The sequence below is a fragment of the Peromyscus maniculatus genome, chromosome 1, assembly GCF_049852395.1.
Source record: "Peromyscus maniculatus bairdii isolate BWxNUB_F1_BW_parent chromosome 1, HU_Pman_BW_mat_3.1, whole genome shotgun sequence".
In the NCBI taxonomy this organism is placed as follows: Eukaryota; Metazoa; Chordata; class Mammalia; order Rodentia; family Cricetidae; genus Peromyscus; species Peromyscus maniculatus.
This window is the reverse complement of record NC_134852.1, coordinates 133,231,764-133,251,523: the sequence shown is the minus strand read 5'-3', so window position 1 is coordinate 133,251,523 and position 19,760 is coordinate 133,231,764. Positions and strand designations below refer to the sequence as shown.

The following is a 19,760-nucleotide window of genomic DNA, read 5'->3' as shown; positions in this document are numbered from 1 at the left end:
TTGTTTACACTTATTCTTTTATTGTATATGCATGTGTGTGGGCATGCACATGCCATGGTGCATGTGTAGAGGTCAGAGGACATTTGTGAGAGATGGCTTCTCTCTTTCTACCATGTGGATTCCTAGGCTCCATCTCTGGCCATCGGGACTATCGGTAGGTGCCCTGACTAAACCTTCACATCAGCTGGAGATTGGAACTTCTTACAGAAGGAAGGGAGAACATTAGCCGAGCAGGCGCGGGTAGACGGATGTTGGATGGTGATGACGCAGGCAGAAGCTGTGCCATCTTGTGTAAGCTCAGACAGATGGACAGACGAAGGACAGGAGGATCTGTTTCGATACCTCAGTGCACGGCAGTTTGCTTCTTCTTGTTTGTCTCAACATGGAAAGAAAGAGGCAAATGAGGGAGGAGAGAGCAGGGCCCTGGGTTTGAAAGAGGAAACTTAGGAGAGCTGGTCAGGGTTGAGAGAGGCACACTGAAGCTTCAGCGGCAAGTAAGGAAATGGATTGTGCAGGGGTGAGGGTGGGGGTGGGGGAGGGAGGGGGCAGGGGCCAAGAGCTGTTCCGGAGCGATCTCCTCCTGAGTCATCCAAGGCAGGCCAGACAACCCCAAATGCTTTCAATGTTACTCATTCGTTTTGGCTTTGAGCCTTTCACTCCCTGGACACCCTCCTCTGGACTAGCTGCCTTTTGGCATCCTTCCTCCCAGAACTGAATGTTCTTGCCTAGCGAGGACTGACTCAAGTCCACTTCTCTGGTTCTATACCATATGCACTTATTAATTCAACCTGAGATGGCTGCAGCACATCACATGGTCCCCTTGCATTGTTCAGTGAAAGATCAAACAAACAAACAAACCAGAGAAATCTGATAGCCCAAAGGTGGTAGCAGATAGTGGTTTGTTAAGAAGCCACATGGAGATGTTCAGCACAACAGCTGGTCGACAATATACAGAGGAATAGGGCCAGGGACCTGGGGTTGGCACCCTTAGATATGGTATTTGCTGGCTTCTTATTGGTTAAGCCAGCCAGCTGGACAAGGGAGCAACCACTCATCCTGGACCTACTCACTGAGCCCAGCCACAAAGCACCCTCACTATGGTAATCCAGTCCAATTGGAGCTCCAACATCGAGAGAAAGAGGCGAATGCAAAGAGATCCTCGGGGCTATAGCTGCCACCCAACACTGGCATTGCTGCTGGGCTAAGAATCCAGGCGCACACAGCACAGGGTGCCTGGCAGCAAGTGGCGGGGTGGCATGGGGAAGGAGCAACATAGCCTTTGCCTCAGATCTGGATGTCGAACCTGCTTCAGCTTCTGAACTTCCTGGGCCGCACTGGCCTCCAACTTGTTCCTAAACCTCTCCAGACTTCTGTTTCCTTATCTGAGAAATGCAAGATCATAAAACCCACCCCTGAGGGCTGGTTGTAAGAAACAGGGCTTTCCAGCCCACCTCTGAGCGTCTGTGTTTGTTAGCAACCCCCCTGCCAACCCCCTGCACAGTGGCACACTGGGTACAGTGGGATGTCTAACGGCCACCCTTCTGGTCTCTTCCTGCATCTTTCTTCTTCTTTGGAAACACCCAAGATTAGTGTCCCTCACCTGTGGATTTTCTTGACTCTACATGCTTCCTCCTAGGACTCATTTGTCAGGAACGAACTCTTCACCTGCCCACCTGCCCCCTTGTCTGTGAAGGCAGAAGAAAGCTCCTGCTTGGGTAGTCCCCAGTTCACAGCACCTTCCCATTGGGTGCTCAATGAACACACGTTGACGGGATGAGGTTTAAAATCGAGTGATGTCTAACGCTCACTCCCCAAGCCTCACTGACTTGCAAACAGAAACATGCTCTCTTGTCTGGCCCATGCTCTCCCTGCCAGCTCTCGGGTTCCCTTAAACTCTCTCTAGAGACTGGGGAAGTTCAAGGAAGACAGCACAGACTCTGCAGACTTCTATACATGGCTTCTATAGTCTTGGCTCTGCAACTTATCAGCTCTGTAACTTGCCCTTTCTGTGCCTCGGCTTACTCATCTATGGAATGAGTCATACGGTTGCCATGGAGATTAACTAAGCAGCTGGCACGGTGCTTCTAACAGCTCCTGGAACATAGTAAACACTGTATAGGGACTTACTCCCTGCACACTGTTCTTCCTGGCTGCCCCATGAGTTCCTTCTCTTTCACTGTAGCTGGCTATGGTGAGCTAACCCAATCATATTAGTTACAGACAAGCAACTCAAAGGAGAAAGGTTTTATTTTGTCTCACATTTCAGGAGATATCAGTCCAGGATGTTGGGGAAAATGAGGTGACTGGAGAGTCAAGGGGGCTTGTAGCTGGTCACATTGTGGTGGCAGACAGGAAGCAGAGAGCCCAGGCCAGAAATGACACATCTCTGCCAGACATATCTCCTGCTCCCAAAGTTTCCATGACCTCCCCCAAAGAGCTCCACCAGAGCAGAGCAAGTGTTCAAACCTAAGCCTGGGCACATTTCAGACTCAAACTTCAAAGCTGATGGTCTCACAAATATCACTTAATCCAATTTGGTGGAGTCCAGACAACCTCTTTGTATCAGTTAGGTGGCCATCAGTCACAGTTTGCAACTACTAAAACCACGGGGCTTCATGCTTTAAAAAATTATTTTATTTTATTTTGAAGTAAAAGTTTATTATAGAAAAGGTACATAATGAGCTGTATGTGTGTGTGTGCATGTATGCGTGTGAGTCAGCGTCTCTCAGTGGGACCTGAGGATGGCAATTCGGTTACTGTGGCTGGCTAGCCAGCCCCAGGGACACAACAGTGCCGAGATTACAGGTACCCCCGGAGCTTATACATGAGTACTGGGGTCCAAACTCAGGGCCTCATTGTGGTGGTATTGTGTTCCCCAAAATATTGTGTACCCTAATAAACTTATCTGGGGTCAGAGAACAGGAAAGCCACTAGATACTTAGGCTAGAAAATGTTGGCACTCACGCCTTTAATCCTAGCATGCCAGAGGCAGAAATCCATCAGTTCAAGGATACAAGCATGGTGATTCACACCTTTAATCTCAGAAAGCCAGCCTTTAATCCCAGGGAGTGGTGGTAGAAAGCAGAAAGGTTTAAGGTGTGAGGACCAGAAACTAGAAGCATTTGGCTGGTAAAGCATTTGGCTAGTTAAGCTTTCAGGCTTCTAGCAGCAGTTCAGCTGAGATCCATTCTGGATGAGGACTCAGAGGCCTCCAGTCTGAGGAAACAAGATCAGCTGAGGATCTGGGGAGGTGAGGTTAGCTGTGGCTTGTTCTGGCTCTCTGATCTTCCAGTTCACCCCAATACCGGTTCAGGTTTGATTTTATTCATAAGGACTGTGAAGATCCCTGCTACACCTCTTGCTTGAGCAGTTAGAACTGTTAGCTGTAGAACTGCCCCCTGAACTGCCCACCCTTTGTACTTCAATGCAACCGTGAGGTCATTGAGGAGCTTGTGGGTTCTGTTTGGGACCTGGGGACCCACCCAAAGCTGCACCTTAGTCTACATCCCAGGTGCTGCTGTTGTGGGCCCATGGACCACGCTTCACTTTATGAGACCCCAAACAATGAGGATCTCTCTGTCTCACAAACCTTCGTAACGATGCAAAGAGAGAAACAAGAATACCAATAAAGGATCCAAAGAAAGTAAGAAAAATGTAGGAGCTGGCAAGATGGCTCCCAGGGATAAAGAACCTGCCACCCAAGCCCGATGACCTGGGTTCTATCCACAGAAAGATGTTGGAAGGAGAAGACTGACTCCTAAAAGTTGCCCTCTGACTTTTACACACAGACAGTGGCATGCACACACTTACATTCACACACAAATATCATATGTGAACACACATATGGAATAATAAATTCTAAAACACTTTTTAAAAAAGATACATAAAGTTGCCCAGACATAAGTCATTTCCCTCCATTGTTTCAACATTTTACATGTTATCAGGGCCTCGGTGTCTGTGATTCTCATGGCCTCAGAATGACTGCTTAAGCTCCAGCCATCAAGCCCACGGCTAGGGCAGAAAGAAGAGATGGGTAAAAGCAAGAACAAGTTCTGAGTGTGTGACCCATTTAATACAACAGTGCGTTTTATGCCCGGAAACCTGAAACAAAGCCTGCTCACACATCCCAGTGCTCAAAGGTCAAGAGAAGGTTTAACTTGGCTCAGTGTGCCCCAAACACAATGACAAAGAATAAGAAAAATGGACATTAGGCAAGCAACCATTAAAATCAGACACATACCACCTGTCACCCTCAGGATGATAAGGTCACGAAGACTGCATCTCCCCACCCCTGATGCTCAGGCCCCGATGCTGGAGTGGTAGAGGATTATTTGAATGCTGCTCATTTCAAATGAGCAGAATCAGCTTCATTTCTGGCCCATCATCCTCACACTAAATAAGCAGATTGTCACAAATTCTCCTGAAGGAAGCCTCTTAGACCTGGGTTCAGGCAAGGAGTGTAGTTTTTCCTTCCTTCACCCATCAGCTACCTCCCTGATGGGGAAGGCACTCTTGGACAAAGCTGCTGAATTAAAAAATCAAGGGGTGGAGGTTTGAGACAAGGCCTGACCAGCCGTCAGCCCAGTCACCAGAGGCAGAGGCAGAGGCAGAGGCAGAGGCAGAGGCAGGCAGATCTGTGTGTTGCAGGCCAGGCTGGGCAACACAGGAGACTCTGCTTTTTGTTTTTGTTTTATTTTTTTATTTTTTTTTTAAAGAGGAGTTCTCAACAAGTGCTTTTGCTTGAGACACCAGAGAAGCAGACTTGCATATCCACAAGGAGAGTTGCAGCTGCAGATGCTTCTGGCAACCTTCTTGAATACCATAAACATAACTGAAAACACAGCCATACTACAACAAAAAATGGAATGGAGAAAAACAATGAAACGTTGCCCACGCCCCGTAACCCATGCGCAAGCCATCGGTTTGGTGTTCCAATTTCCTCAGTCCAACGGATTCAGTTACACGGGGCTTCTGTGAATTGCAGCTTCGGGGGTGAGAATCCCTGGTGTGGAACCTACCCCCACCCCATGGCTCTTATTGCTGAGTTCACATCCAAGAGCCCCAGTTTCCTTATCTACAAAAGTGGAAAAACGTTAGTTGCCCTGAGGATGGGGTTGGGTTCCGTGTGTGTGTGTGTGTGTGTGTGTGTGTGTGTGTGTGTGTGTGTGTGTGTGTGTGTGTTGGATATGTCTAGTCAGCCATCAGGGAACTGAATGAACTAAATGTCCTTGACCATGGTCGCAGGGGCAGGCCCGGGAGGGCTTCTCAGGTCTTACGCTTGATCACTACATTTCAGATCACTATCTGATCCATGTGTTGGTGTTTGGAAGATAAGTGGCTTGGCTGCTGTTATGCCCACCTGGGCAAGAAGCCAAGGCTAAGCTGTGAGCCTCAGGCCCCAGTCCAAATGCCCAACATGAGCTCATTTCTCTGAGAAACTGCCTGCTTCCCAGCAGGTGTAGAAGGTGGGGTGGGTCACTGGTTCTCCCTGGACCTGCCTGTTTCTAACCTTGAAGCTCTTCTCCCTGGCTTCCCCTCCACCGGAGACATTCGCCTTTCCTTGTACTCAGAGAGGGCCGGACCTATGGCCCACCGCAAACAGTGTTTTGAAAACGAAACTGGAAAGGAAGATTCCAGCTTTCTCTTCCCTCCCCTGCCTTCCTGTCTCCACCCACGCCCTTCTTTGCTTCCTATTTTGAGACAGGGTCTCCATGTGTAGCGCTGATTATCCTGGAACTTGCTTGTAGCACAGGCTGGATTTGAACTTCAGGCGACCCTCCTGCCTCTGCCTCCCATGGGCTGGGTTCAGGACAGGTGGCACCATGTTTGGCTGTTCACTCACTTCCCACTTCCTGTCTTGTCAACAGAACCTCTTCTAGTGAGGTGAAGGGAGGAGCGTATCTACCAGGAACGAACTTAGAATTAATATCCCAAGAAATGATGGTGCTAGGCGGTGACTGCTTCTCTGATTATCTTTTCAGATTATCATTATTTTACGCAAGCTACAGCTGGCAACATTACCGGTTTGCCATAGGGTAAGTAAAGATTTGGCTCAAGTCTGAGACCAAATCTAAGATTCTTGACAAGTAGTTTAATGCAACGTCTGCCACCTACAACAACCATGGTACATATCAGTTTTCTCTGTGTTCTTCCTCAGACCAGCTCCTGGTTAGCTGTGAATTGTCTAGAGCTGACAGCATCTTAAATAAAGGGTGTCAATTTAAGTATTGTTAGATAACATTTATGTTTTTTTAAGTGCATCAGGTGCATAGACTGCAATTCAGCATAGATCCTAAAGCAGAAGGAAATGTTTAGAAGAATACATCAAAGGATACATGCTAAATTCACTGACCAGGGGCCAGGAAGAGAAAGCCAGAGATGACGGTGGCAATTAAAAGAGACTTTCGTCTGGGCATGGTGGCATATACCTTTAATCCCAGTAACTTGGGAGGCAGAGGCAGGCAGATTTCTGTAAGTTCAAGGACAGCCTGGTCTACATAGTGAGTTCTCTTACAGTCAGGGCTACACAGAGAGACCCTGCCTCAAAAAAAAAAAGGACTTTAGCTTCACTGTTATGTCTTCAGTTTTTAAAGGAAAATAATATATATATATATATATTACATATGCCATTATATGTATACATTAAAATTAGTTTATTTAGCATTTTAAAAACTTTTAACGAGTTATTGTATGATTTAAAAAAGAAAGAAGGTGGCCAGGGAAGGGACCTGTCTGTCTACTTTGCTGCTTTCGGGGAAGGCAGTGCTGGGGTTGGAACCCGGGCCTCAGCATGGACTCCTCCACTGCTTCGCATTCTTCAGCCTTCTTTACGTTTTGACTCTTGGGGCTCTACCAGGGTTTTCCATAGCTACATGGATTCTTTTGCATGAGAAAGAGGCAAAAGTCCTCCTTCTTCAATCCGACTGACTAACAGCTTGAAGTGGCCCACGTCTTCCTCTTTCTAGGTCTACCCCAGGGGTGCTAGTCAGTTTTTTTGTCAACTTGATACGAGCTGGGGTCATGCGGAAAGAGAGAACCTCAGATTGGCCACCAGGCGCATCTGTGGGGGCACTTTCTTAATTCACGATCGATGTGGGATGGTCCAGGCCACTGTGGGCAGTGCCACTCACGGGCCAGGTGGTCCTGGGTGTATAACAGGCAGAGCAAGCTATGCAGAGCAAGCCAGGAAGCAGCATTCTTCCACGGTTTTCTGCCTCCATCGTCCTGCCCTGACTATCCTTCATGACGGACTGTAAGCAGAGTATGGAAGCCAAACAAACCTTTTTCTCCTCAAGTTGTTTCTGGTTAGTTTTGTCATAGCACTAGGAAACCAAACTAAAACACCAGCCAGTTCTCCGGTGAGTTCCAGGCAGTCCTTCCTTGGAGACTGTAACTTTGGAATTAAAAATACGGGAGCAATAGAGGCCACAGAATGGATGCTAATCAGGAAGAATGATAACAAGACTAGCTGGGTCTTGTAGGAAGGTTTAGCTCATGTCACCCTCCTAAGGCCTTTTCGCTCTTGGAACACATTGCGAAGATTTCACTTAACTATTCAAACACAGCTTCCAAAGACGTTCATTCGGTTTGGGGCTTTGTATGGTCAAATCAGCAAGGAGACTGGTGATATAGCTTAGTTGGTAGAATGCTTACCTAGCATGTATAAAGCCCTGGGTTTGATCTCCAACACAGCATAAAACCAGATGTGGTGTCCCACACATTTCTGATCCCAAGACTCAGGAGATGGAAAGAGGACAGAAGTTCAAGGTCATCCTTGGCTACACAGTGAGTTCCAGGCTGCATGACGTCCTGTCTCAGCCAACAACTCCCCAAGGTTTTGGTGTGTTGACTAGGTGGAAGTTCGGACGTTCTGAGCTACAGCCACTGTGGCATTATCTTTTTTTTTAAAGACAGGGTCTCACTATGTAGTTCTGGATGTTCTGGAACTCACTATGTAGACCAGGCTGGCTTTGAACTCACAGAGATCTGGATTGGACCAAGGCTTTGGCTTTTGTTTTGTTGGATTTTTGAAACAGGATTTCTCTGTGTAGCTCTGGCTGCCTTGGAACTCACTCTAGAGACCAGACTGGCCTGGAACTCACAGAGATCCGCCTGCCTCTGCCTCCCAAATGCTGGAATTAAAGGTGTGCACCGCTGGCCAATGTTTTGGCTTTTATGTAGAAAGGTTATTTTAATCATAATGGTAATTTTTAAAAAAGTGGAACGTGATGGTACATGCCCAGGATGCCAGCACTGGGGAAGTAGATGGAGGAAGATTGGGAGTTCAAGGTCAGCCTAGGACTCTAAAAGGAGGAAATGCTTCATTTTAAAGAGAAAGTGTTTGTGTGTTTGTTAGGATGTGGGAAGTGACCATTCTTAAAAGATTTTTGTCTGAGGAAAAAAAGTCTCTTCTTGAAAGCCACAGATGGGGAACTTTCTAGCTAAACCATTTCCTATACTTGATCATCTCTTCATTCTCCCCTCACAGCTTCTTCTTCATGGCTGCATCTACATCCGGCCACCACGGTAAGTGTACTTGTTCATCCTGTTCGCTGTCTGCTCCTCCACTGATCTGTGAGCTTGGGAAAGGAAGCTGTTTTTTCTGTCTTGTGCATTGCTGTATACCCAGCAACCGGCAGAGGATTCAACAGAAAAGCCCTGAGTGAATGAACGAACAGATAATACTGATTTTCTCTAGGCCCACAAAGAACATCTGGAGTGAGAAGGAGCATCTGTGTCACTATACATCTCTTATTTTAATTAGTTAATTAATTATGTATGTGTACCACAAAGGCAACCTCAGGTGTTGGGGCTCCTCTTCTACTGTCTTTGAGATAGGTCTCTCATTGTTCGCTACCGCGGATGCCAAGCTAGCTGACCAGTGAGCTCCTGGGGATGCGCCCGTCTCCACCTCCCATCTTGTAGAAGCACTTGGTATAGATGTACGCTATCATGTCTGGCTTTATGTGAGTTCTGGAGATCCAGACTCAGGTCCTTACATATGTGCAGCAAATACTTCACCCATGAATCCATCTTCCAGCTCCTATTTTACATATTTTTAATGGGAGAAATTGCTTTGGTGGTCAAGTTAGTCTTGAACTCCTTGGCTCAAGTGATCCTTCTGCCTCAGATGCATACCACCTCGCTGGTCAGGGCTATGTGTATATTTTGTCTTCCTGATGCAGATGCCTCCTCTCATCATCTGCCCTGACCACATTTGTATCATGCATCCACTCACAGTGTGGTCCTGCTTCTCATCCTAAAGACTGTCCACTTCTTCACGGCCACCAGAGGGCTTTTTGAAGACCTCGTCCCCACTCTGTCACTTAGGAATAACATTAATCATCTCTTCAAACTTGCTTGGATGCCAGCTCCCTATGCAGGTCCTACTCCCATGTTACGTGTTTATACCACTTAAGATGTTGCTGGGCATTTCTAAGGCTAGAAAACATACTTCCAACTGGCTTAGATGCTATAAGGAACCCTGATATAGCATTGACAACAAATCTCACTTGCTCCAGGGGCTCAGCTCTCCATAGATTGCCTTCTGAGGTTGACAGAGAGAAAGCAGCCATAAGAGATTGGTGGCTTCGCTTCTTCATTCAACAGTGTCCAAGGATATGGGAATAATGCATCTTCTTTCCATACTGAGGACTGAACTCAAGGCCTTGGGAATGCTAGGAAAATGTCCTACCACTGAGCTGCATACCCAGTCTCAAGGCCAATGCATCATGGAGTTCTCTTCAAGGTTTGTCATAAGTCCTTGTCTGACTTCCCTCTGGACCTTGTTGGTCTTAGTTTCTTCATTGCACATCTGTATTTGTTACTCATGTAAGTTGATAAAAGCAACTCACAATTCTAGGGCAGAGCACATCATGTTTGGTGAAGTCATGGTGACAGGAACTTGAGGCAGTCGGTCGCATGGCACTCAAAGTCAGGAAGCTGAAGGAAATGGATGCTGGTACTCAGCTTGTTTTCTCCTCTTCTGGAGAAAGTCTGGAACCTGAATGAATGGGATGGTACTGCCACAATGGACAGGTCTTCCCATCTCAGTTAACCTAATCAAGAAACCCCTTCACAGACAGACATGCCCAGAGGCTCATCTTTTGGGAGACTAGTCGAATCACCATCACAACGGCCTTAACCCAACCTTTTGTCTTAAGACTAGCTAGCATACTCTGGCTGTCTAAGGCCGGGATTTCTTAATCTGTCTCTGACACAAACAATGAAATGTTCACTGGGTTTGTGTCAGGCTTCACAGTGTTCCTGCTTCCCTGGAGCTGAGGATTACTCAATGCCTCAAGTGGCCCTCCAGTGATGGAGAGGAGGTAGGAAGGGTATTGAAGAAACAGTAGCATGCATGCCCCTCACACTTTCTCCTTCAACCAGTTATTTGGAATGTATGTAAACTAATGTATGAGGAAGGTGCTACCAGACAGAGGAGGAGAAAGATCTGTTCAAAAAGGTGAATGGTCTGTAGCGGCATGGCTTCTTAGATTGCTGTGCCCAGAGCAATAAGCTAGTGAGTCTTAACTGAAATTATACTAAGAAGATCATAGTCAAATGGTAAAAGAATAAGTTTGACTTCCTCATTTTTGTTTTTGTTTTTGTGACAGGGTCTCACACTGTAGCCTAAACTGGCCTGGGACTCTGCATGTAGCCCAGCATGACCTCAAACTCTCAGCAATCCTCCTGCTTCAGCCCCCAAAATGTTGAGCTAACGGGCATGAGCCGGCACACGGGGCTGACTTCATCCTCTGGTTATTCCATCATTCACACTTCCTTGATCTCTAGCTCCACCCACATTCCTGAAGGTAGAGATAAGATGGTAAACTGAGGCACAGGTGACCTCTTATCTTACATCAAGCAGGGAGGAGGTGAAGGCATTAAATAGTTAGGGCTGGAGTATATCTCAGGGGTAGAGAGCTGGCTTAGCCTGCATGGGACTCAAGCTGGGTCTCCAGCAAAACAAAACACACCATAACCCCTTCCTCAGCAGCACTAACAACAAAACCCCAGATAACAACAGGAAAAGGTCGTTGTGGGGACTGGGAGAATGGCTCAGGAGGTAAGAAGCCTGCTGCACAAGCGTGAGGACCTGAGTTTGACTCCCAGAAAAAGCAGTTGTGGTGGCCCACACCTATAACCTCAGGCTGCAGAAGTGGAGACAGGCAAATTCTAGTCAGGCCTAATTGGTGAGCTCCAGACAAAGGAGACACTCAAGGTGGTCCTCTGGCCTACACACACACATGCATATGTGAATACACCCCCCAACACACACACACACCACATGCACATGCATGCACACATTAAAATACAAAAGAAAAAGCTAATAACACAAATGCTTCAGTTTTTGCCCAGGATCTGCTCCCTGCCACCCTTCTCCAGTACTTCGGGGGTAGAGCCAGGAGATGCCTCCTCGAGGCTAGCAGGAGATCCTGAGGCAGTGGGAGCATAGAGGAGGGCTGAAAACTCCACACCAGGACAGGATGCCAAGTTTAGAAGGCAACGTCTGGCAGACAGGATAAGCAGCTTGCCACATGACCCAGAGCTGGCCCAGAGAGAGCTAAGAGCTGAGCCTACTCGTGGCAAAACGAAGACTGTTAATCACCATGCTATGTGCTGCTTCCACATGGTTACCCCATTTGCTGCACCCATTTTACAGATGAGAAGATGGAGGCTCAGGGCAGAATCTGATTAAGGCTGCTGAGTGTAGGAGCCAAATCAGAATGTAGGTAGATCTAAGAGATGTTGCTGTTCACTACAGTCCCATACCACATCTGCAGGGGCCTGTACAGGGTCTCAGCCATACTGCAGCATCTAGCCCTTTACTCCTGCCTCCATTCGCTAAGGCTACAGCTGCTTATGAGAAAAGACCGGGTCTGTTCAGCTCTGTTTCTAGAACAGTTTTGGCATTTAACCCACGATGCCAATGCTTGCTGAATGAACTAAAGAACCGATAACCGGACGAATGAATGGATGACTGCTAGGGAAGCTTCCAGATCCAGGCTATGGCCTCCAGCTAGGAGGATTTGAAAATATTCTTAGCAAACCGGAGATTGTGCCTGAGCCTGTCCTCAGCCTCAGCAACAAAGCCCTCCAAAAGGAAGAAAGAAAGAAAATGGGGCGTAGCAAGGATTCCAGACTGGATTCCATGACGTCACCCGAAGTTGAATGTCTGCACTCGTAAACAAAGGCTCTTGTGACATGGCCCCTGGCCAGGCTAGCCACTCAGCTTACATGGGGGAGGCGGCTGAAGGAAAGCAGCCCCATGTTGGCCTCCACCCTGTATTCAGCCTCTGTATTTAGCAGGTATCTCCTCCAAGGGAAAACCAGGACAGGAAATCATGTTGCCATGGAGACCAGAGAGGCCTTTCCAGACAGAGGGGAGAATAAACACACTCTGGTTGGACTTAACCCCCACCGAGCCACAGTGGCCTCATCTCCTAGCCAGTGAGGCCGTGGTTTTCTCTAGAAACTTCTAGTGGCCTCTCCTCCAAGCACCCTCGACATCAAGGGCTGAGTGTTGACTTGGCCCGAGCAGCGTCCCTGGGGCAACACGGGTTTGAGGATGGAGGAAGAAGCCATTTTTACACGTCAGCTTCAGACCTCCTCAGACTCTCACGGCTGACCACTGAATTCTGACGATGACTAAACATTTATATTGTGTCTGCTGTATGCCAGATTCTACCTACTGTGGATTTGTTAACTCATTCAGGCCTCATAGCAGTCACTATTATGATACTGTTACCAGTAAGGAAACAGACACACAGAGACTGAGTGGGGTCCCCCCCCCCCCCCCCCCCCCCCGCCCAAGGCCATAAGACAGTTGATAGTGGCACCAGAATCTAAGGGACCGCGACAGTGTTCAAACCACAGATTCACTGTCTACTATGACCCCCAGCCCATGATTCCCTACATTGAAAGATTGTTATGGGGTTAAATTCAGTGTGCATGTATTGAGCACCTACTGTGTAACAGGCGCTATATTGAGCATGGAAAGTGTAACAGGAAAGAGACGAAGAAGATACCAGAGACACACAGCTCTCAGTACAGAAAGAGGGGGACCCTCCTGGAAATCCCCAGGTAGGAACAAGTTGGCCCCTTGGGAGAAGTGAAGAAAAGCCAGAGGAGCCGAAGAAACAAAGACTTGATCACATGGGGACCAAGGGAGATTTATTTCTAATCGGCAGGGGTGGGGTTTGTTCCACATCTGGCTCAGTAAGCACTGAAGAAAGACAAGCTCACATGCACTGCCAGGGTGTCCATCATGGATCAAGGGCTAGCCCCTTCAGGCTGAGTGCCGAAATGCTATTCGTCTTTTTAAAATTACCACCTTCTAGGTTAACATATAAAACAATGGGTTTCCTCCTCAGGGCTGGTGGAAGCAGTTCACTGGGAGCAAGTCCTTGGTAATATCCTCTCCGGCCCCTTCCGGTCTCACTTCCTGTTTCCTGGTCAGCCCGCGCCTGAACAGCTTCCACTACAAGGTCCTGCAGCTGTGAGCTGAGTTCTTCCACCATGCCTTCTCTGCCCCGATGGAGGTGTGGTGGTTTGAACGCGAGTGTCCCCATACCCTCAGGTATTTGAACACTGGGGAACCCCAGCTGGTGGTGCGATTTGTGAAGACTGTAGCCTTGCCGGAGGAAAGATGTCACTGGGCATGGGCTTTGAGAGTGTAAAGACTAGCACCAGTCCCTGGTCATTCGGTTTTGTGCTTGTGGTTCAAGATGTGAACTCTCAGCATGCTGTGTATACCACCATCCCGGTTGTGCTGCTGCCCGCTGCCATGCCGCCCGCCACCACCCGCCTGCTGCCAGGCTGCCCGCTGCCCACTACCTGCTACCTGCTGCCCGCCACTCACCACCCACCTGCTGTCATGCTGTCGGCTGCGCACTGCCCACTGCCCGCTGCAGCTGCCCACCACTCACCACCTGACACCTGCTGCCTGCTTCCGCGCTTCTCCATCATGATGGACTCTTCTCCCTCTGGAACTGTAAGTCCAAATAAACCCTTCCTACTAAAAGTTGCCTCAGTCATGGTGTTTTATCATAGTCACAGAAAAGCAATTAATATAGGAGGTGGCAGAGACAGGCTATGAGCTGGAACCCCCAGAATCTTAATTCTCAGGGAGAGGGTGTATGTTGGAGAGGTGGAGAGTGACTCTCTCAACACTGAACGTTATCTGAGCTGCCGCTTCACTCTGGATAAGAGCTGCAGGTAGGGCTTGGAAAGTCCACTAATTTATAATGTTTGAGCTAGACACATAGGCTCCTTGAGCTCTGCTGTGCAGCAGTCTCCTCTGAGATTAAAACTTTCCATCCAAGGGGAAAGTTCATTAAGACAGAGTGGATATGGAACACTCCTTCCTTCAGGGGAGCTTCTTAAGACTTCCTAAGTGTATACAACTCAAAATAGCTTCAGGAAGTCCCTGAAACAGACCAGGTTTGCTAAGGCCCTTCCTCCTCGAGCTTACATAAGCTGTAAGGGCTGCTGAGAGACACTCTAAGAACAGCCATGTTCCTGGAAGAGGCTCAGGAGTAACTGAGCTATCTGAAAAGGATGCTCTCTGTGGTGGTTTGAACAAGAATGGCCCCCATAGGCTCATATATTTGAATGCTTAGTCACCCGGGAGTGGCACTACTTGAGAAGGATTAGAAGGTGTGGCCTTGTCGGAGGACATATACCATTGGCAGTGAGTTCTGGGGTTTCAAAAGCCTCTCTCTTCCTGCTGCCTGCAGATCCAGACGTAGAACTTCCAACTGCTTCTCCAGCACCATGTCTGCCTGTGTGCTGCCATGCTGCCTGCCATGATAATGGACTAAACCTCTGAAACTGTAAGCCAGCACCCATTACACACTTTCTTTTCTAAGAGTTGCCTTGGTCATGGTGTCTCTTCACAGCAATAGAACACTAAGACGCTCAACAACTGCTGAGCTACCTGCAGGTTATACAGTACAGTTCAGGTCTCCAGCTTTTGTAAGCTGTTATCCACGCTGGAGTGGGCTTTGGTGATGCAGCTGTCTTTGAGTCACTTCTGCTCCTTTAAGTAACTGCTCACCTATACTGCTGCAAATAATGTCAGTAAAACACATTGGTCACCAAGCTTTTTGGTGGTATTGATGATTTGGTCTGTTAAATCTTCCCTACCTGTCTCTCCCCAGGAACAGTATCATACAGCAACCTCAGATCCAGTGCCCCACAGCAAGAGCATAGAGCTTTGGAGCCTCCAAAAGTCACAGCATGACTTCAGTCAAACTCATCAATATTGCTGTGCCTCAGTTTCCCCTGGCATGTACGGATTATCAGGAAGGATTAAACTCAATGATACATATATGAAACTCTTAGTGGATATTGTAAACCCTGTGCCTTGGGGATCTGAGAGGCCTGTTTAAAGGGCTCTATGGCTTCCTATTGGTTTTGACAAATAGGAGCCCCAGAGGGGACTGGCGGGAAGGAGGGAGGGGAGCAGGTTTGACATATATTCTGCACCCTCATCACTGTAAGTACTACCTACTTTAAAGATGCCTCTGCTTGCCAGGTGGTGGTGAAACATGTCTTTAATTCCAGCACTTGGGGGGCAGAGGCAAGCATATCTATGTCAGTTCGAGGTCAGCCTGGTCTACAAAATGAGTTCCAGGATGGCCAGGTCCACATAGAGAAACCCTGTCTCAGAAAAAAAAAAAAAAAAAAAAAAAAAAGGAAGAAGAATAATAAAAAAGATGCCTCTGCTCCCTACATGGCCTTCTGCACCTCAGTCTCTTACAGGGGCCTCTGCTCCTCTTGGCTCCTACAGCCCAGTGAGGCTACAAGAGCCCTGTGTTCTTAGTCTCAGGTCCTTTTGGCTTCTTGTCAATTCATCCTCTCTTTGGAAAAACTCCTTCCATAGAGTCCTCCTTACGTGACCAAATTAGAACATGCCTCCTTTGTCCCGCCGGGGTCCGACTGAAGCACTTTTCGTTGAAATTAATTACCTAGGCACATCTGGGCGACTCCATGTGTTCTGCCCAGCTTTGCCAAACTACAATTCCGTGCCTTTCCATAGCATCTATAGTTGAGTGTCTCATCAAAACATGCCACCATCCAACTCCCAAGAGATAGACAGAGGTGCTTTCACACGTCTGTGGGTAAAAGCACAGTCCAGTTAAACACAAAGGGATTGGCAATGTATTTCGTCATTTTTAAAGCTGGGCCCCTTTGGCCCTACTTAGTCTTTAGGAATTCATTTTAAGGATAATAATCCTACCAGTGGACGCTGGGATGCAAACAGCTATCTGGAAGTAACTGCCCAGTTCAATGAATTCAGCCTGGAGAGATGGATCAGAGCATTAGAGCACATGCTACTCTGGAAGAGGACCCAGGTTCAGCTCCCAGTACCCAAGGTTCACAACCATCTGTGACTCCAGTTCCAGGAGATCCAACACCCTCTTTTGACCACCAAGTATTCATATGTTGCCTATACGTACATACATACAAACAAAATACTCAACACATACAATAAAATTAATAAATCTAAAAAAAAATGAATTCAACTGTTTTAAGGACTGACTGGCAATCAAAACCAAGTTCTAAGCCTCCCTAGGGAAATGCTCTACCACGAAACAACATCCAGTGTGTGTGTGTGTGTGTGTGTGTGTGTGTGTGTGTGTGTGTGTGTACATGCCATGGCAGGAGTGTGGAGGTCAGAGGACAACTTGTGGGAATCTGTTCTCTCTCCTTCTCCCATGTAGGTCCTGAGGATAGAACTGAAGTCCTTAGGGTTGGGGACAAGGCTCCTTCTCACCCAGCTCCCGGCTTTCATTTTAACAACTAGATAATGGAAGGACATGTACAGTGTGCATGCCTAAAATTCCACACTTAGTGGGGGCTAGACAGGAGAATCATAAGTTTAAGGTCATTCTTGTCTATAAGAAATTCCAGACTAGTCTGAACTACCTAGTCAGATTCTGTCTCAAAAAAGGAAGGTGGGGAGTAAATTAAATATCTCCATATGTATACCAATAGAAGATGCCCTGTCTCATTAATAGAAGAAAATTGCAGGTTCCAGAACCAGAAGTTAAAAATCCATTCATCTTCCCAGGCCCTGGGGATCAAACCCAGAGAGCTACACAAAGACAGTGGCACAGTATGAGCTTAGTGTGTGTAAAGTTCAGGATTCACTCACTCCCTAACACCAAACAAAACTCCAGGGTCCTGATGACTTCTTCACAGCAGTGGTGTCCCCTAAGTATCTTCCTGTATTTCTTCACGTGCGTGTACCACAGTTTGCCATGGAGTATTGGAAAGCTTAGATTTTACAGTGATAAATTGAGCTTTGGGTAGTATATTAATGAACCACTGCAATATAACAAATTACCCCAGGATTCAGTAGCTCAAGACCTCAAACATGTATCATTCCACTTTCTCCCAAGGTTACAGCCAGGGTATTGGTCAGGCCTATGGTCTCATCTAGCTCAGGTCAGGGAAGGTCCTCCTCCAGCCTCGCTCATGATCTTTGGCAGACCTGCTTTCAGGCTGCCGCGTGTAGGTTCTTCCTCTGTTCCTTGACACATGGGCCTCTCCATGGGCTACAGAGAAACAGAGGGGTTGACTCAGAGAGCCAGTAAGAGGGGCCACTCGGGGTGGAAGCCGGATAAGAGTCTTCTTATCACCAAACAGGCACATGGAATCTCATCATTTTGGCAGGATCTATTTGTGAGAAGTGTCTCACTCTCTCCCACATTCAAGGGGGAGAGATTCTATAGGGGCATGGATAGCAGAGTGTAACCACTAGGGGAGACATGCTGGGTGTGGTGGTATACACCTTAATCCCAATACCCAGGAGGTAGGCAAGTCTCTATGAGTTCAAAACCAGCCCGGTCTACATGGTGAGTTCCAGGCCAACCAAGGCTACATAGTGAGACTCTGAGTCAAAAAATGGATAAACAAAAAAACCTGGATATAGTGGAGTCCGCCTTTAATCTCCAGCACTCAGGAGGCAGAGGCAGGTGGATCTATGTGAGTTCGAGGTCAGCCTGGTTTACATAGCGATTTTCAGGATAATCAAGGCTATATAGAGAGACCCTGTTCAAAAAAAAAAAAAAAAAAAATCACTCGCTGTTCCTGCCACAGAAAGCTAATCACAAACTGGGTATGAAGGGGGCAGTGGAAGAGGCAGCAGCAGTCCAAAGCAGGAGCTGATAGACAAGGTTTTCATTAATCCAACAAATGTGTGTGGAGTACCTGCTTGCTATCCTGCCATCATGTTATCCTGCCACCATGTCTGTGTATTAGCAATAACATAGTCAGCTAAGCAGCAAAGTCCCAAGCTCCCCTGACATTGGCAGTACGGCAGAGAGGAGCTGAGGCCACCCAAGAACTAAAAGCAGAAAAAACAAAGCAGTGGCCTCCTGGTTCCCAGGTGGTTTACAGGCAGATCACTGCAGTCTGTGACTGCTGGGTGCTGGTGAGTGGGGGGAAGGGAGGGGTTGAGGGTCAAGCTCCGAAGCTCAGGCTTGGGCAGCTGTGATTTCTGGTGCTCTTCTTCTCAGAAAGCAAGCTGGAATGAGACTAGATGTAGTGAAGAGTAACAAGCCCTGGAGTCTGCTGTGTTGAATTTAAGGAATCCACATGGGCTCAGGCCCAGCAACCCAGCTACTTAGGAGGTAGAGGGAAAAGGATCACAAGTGTAAGACCTGCCTGACCTACAGAGAGAGTTCAAGACCAGCCTGGACAACTCAGTGAGACCCTAACTGGAAAAAAAAGGAAGGAAGGAAGGAAGGAAGGAAGGAAGGAAGGAAGGAAGGAAGGAAGGAAGGAAGGAAGGAAGCAAGGAAGGAAAGAAAAGAAAAGAAAAGAAAAGAAAAGAGAAAAGAAAAGAAAAGAAAAAACAAAACCCCCTGAAAAACAACAAAACAAAAACCAAACAAACCCCAAGGCTGGGCATAGTACCACATACCTTTAACCCCAGCACTCAGATCAGAAGGTAGCAACAGGCAGATCTCTGTGAGTTCAAATCCAGCCAGGTCTACAGAGTGAGTTCTAGGCCAGCCAGACTATACAGTAAGACCTTGTCTCAATAAACAAACAAACAAACAAAATACAAACAAACTATTTCTTTAAAGGCCTGGAGATGTAGCTCAGTGGTAGAGTGCTTGCCTGGCATGTGCAAGGTCCTGGGTTCAATTCTCAATGTGGAAATAAAAAGAATTTCAAGATTCAGTGGGCTACCAGGTGATATTCAGGAGTGGGGTGGGCAGCGATGGAGGATCTCGGAAGTGAGAGCCTCACAGTAAGAAGTGGGTGGTGCGGTGGTCACATTTAAAGACGTTCCAGTGAATGCAGAGAGACACGGCTGGCAGAACCTAGAGACTGGGGATTTGTGAGGGACGGGAAAGAGAAAGGAGGAGAGAAAGAAAGAAGAGGCTGTAAGGGTGTCATGGATTCTGTGAAGGGACTTGGAGACAGTGAAGACTGAGTAAGGAACACCATCAGGAAACGTGTGTCTCCATTGTACAAAAAGGAGGTCATTGCCTGCAGAGAGGAGCTTCAGAGATGGGGAGTGGGAAGAAGAAAGGACTGATTGAGAGGAAGGATGGAGAGGGTGAGTGCAGAGCACTGTTGAGTGTTTACATCCTGTGGACACATGCCCGGGATGGGAGCCATTATCTAAATGAAATGTCTTTCCCGGAAGCATCTAGTGTCTGGGAGGCTGCCAGCCTTTCCTCTTTGCTTTGCTCCTAATGCACAGTTCCATTAGGCCAGGTGAACAGAACTGCTCG

The 19,760-nt window shown here is 47.6% G+C and overlaps 1 protein-coding gene and 1 long non-coding RNA gene across 5 annotated transcripts in view; one reads left to right on the top strand and one right to left on the bottom strand.

Annotated features, from left to right (window-relative positions):
* Nucleotides 1-19,760, bottom strand: part of Tnrc6a (trinucleotide repeat containing adaptor 6A) — a 177,572-nt gene that overhangs the window by 101,456 nt on the left and 56,356 nt on the right. The gene's annotated exons all lie outside the window — the stretch shown is intronic.
* LOC143268648 (uncharacterized) lies at nucleotides 12,809-15,657 on the top strand. The gene is made up of 3 exons (XR_013044707.1): nucleotides 12,809-13,582; nucleotides 14,742-14,837; nucleotides 15,165-15,657. It is a non-coding gene; the product is annotated as an uncharacterized LOC143268648 (long non-coding RNA).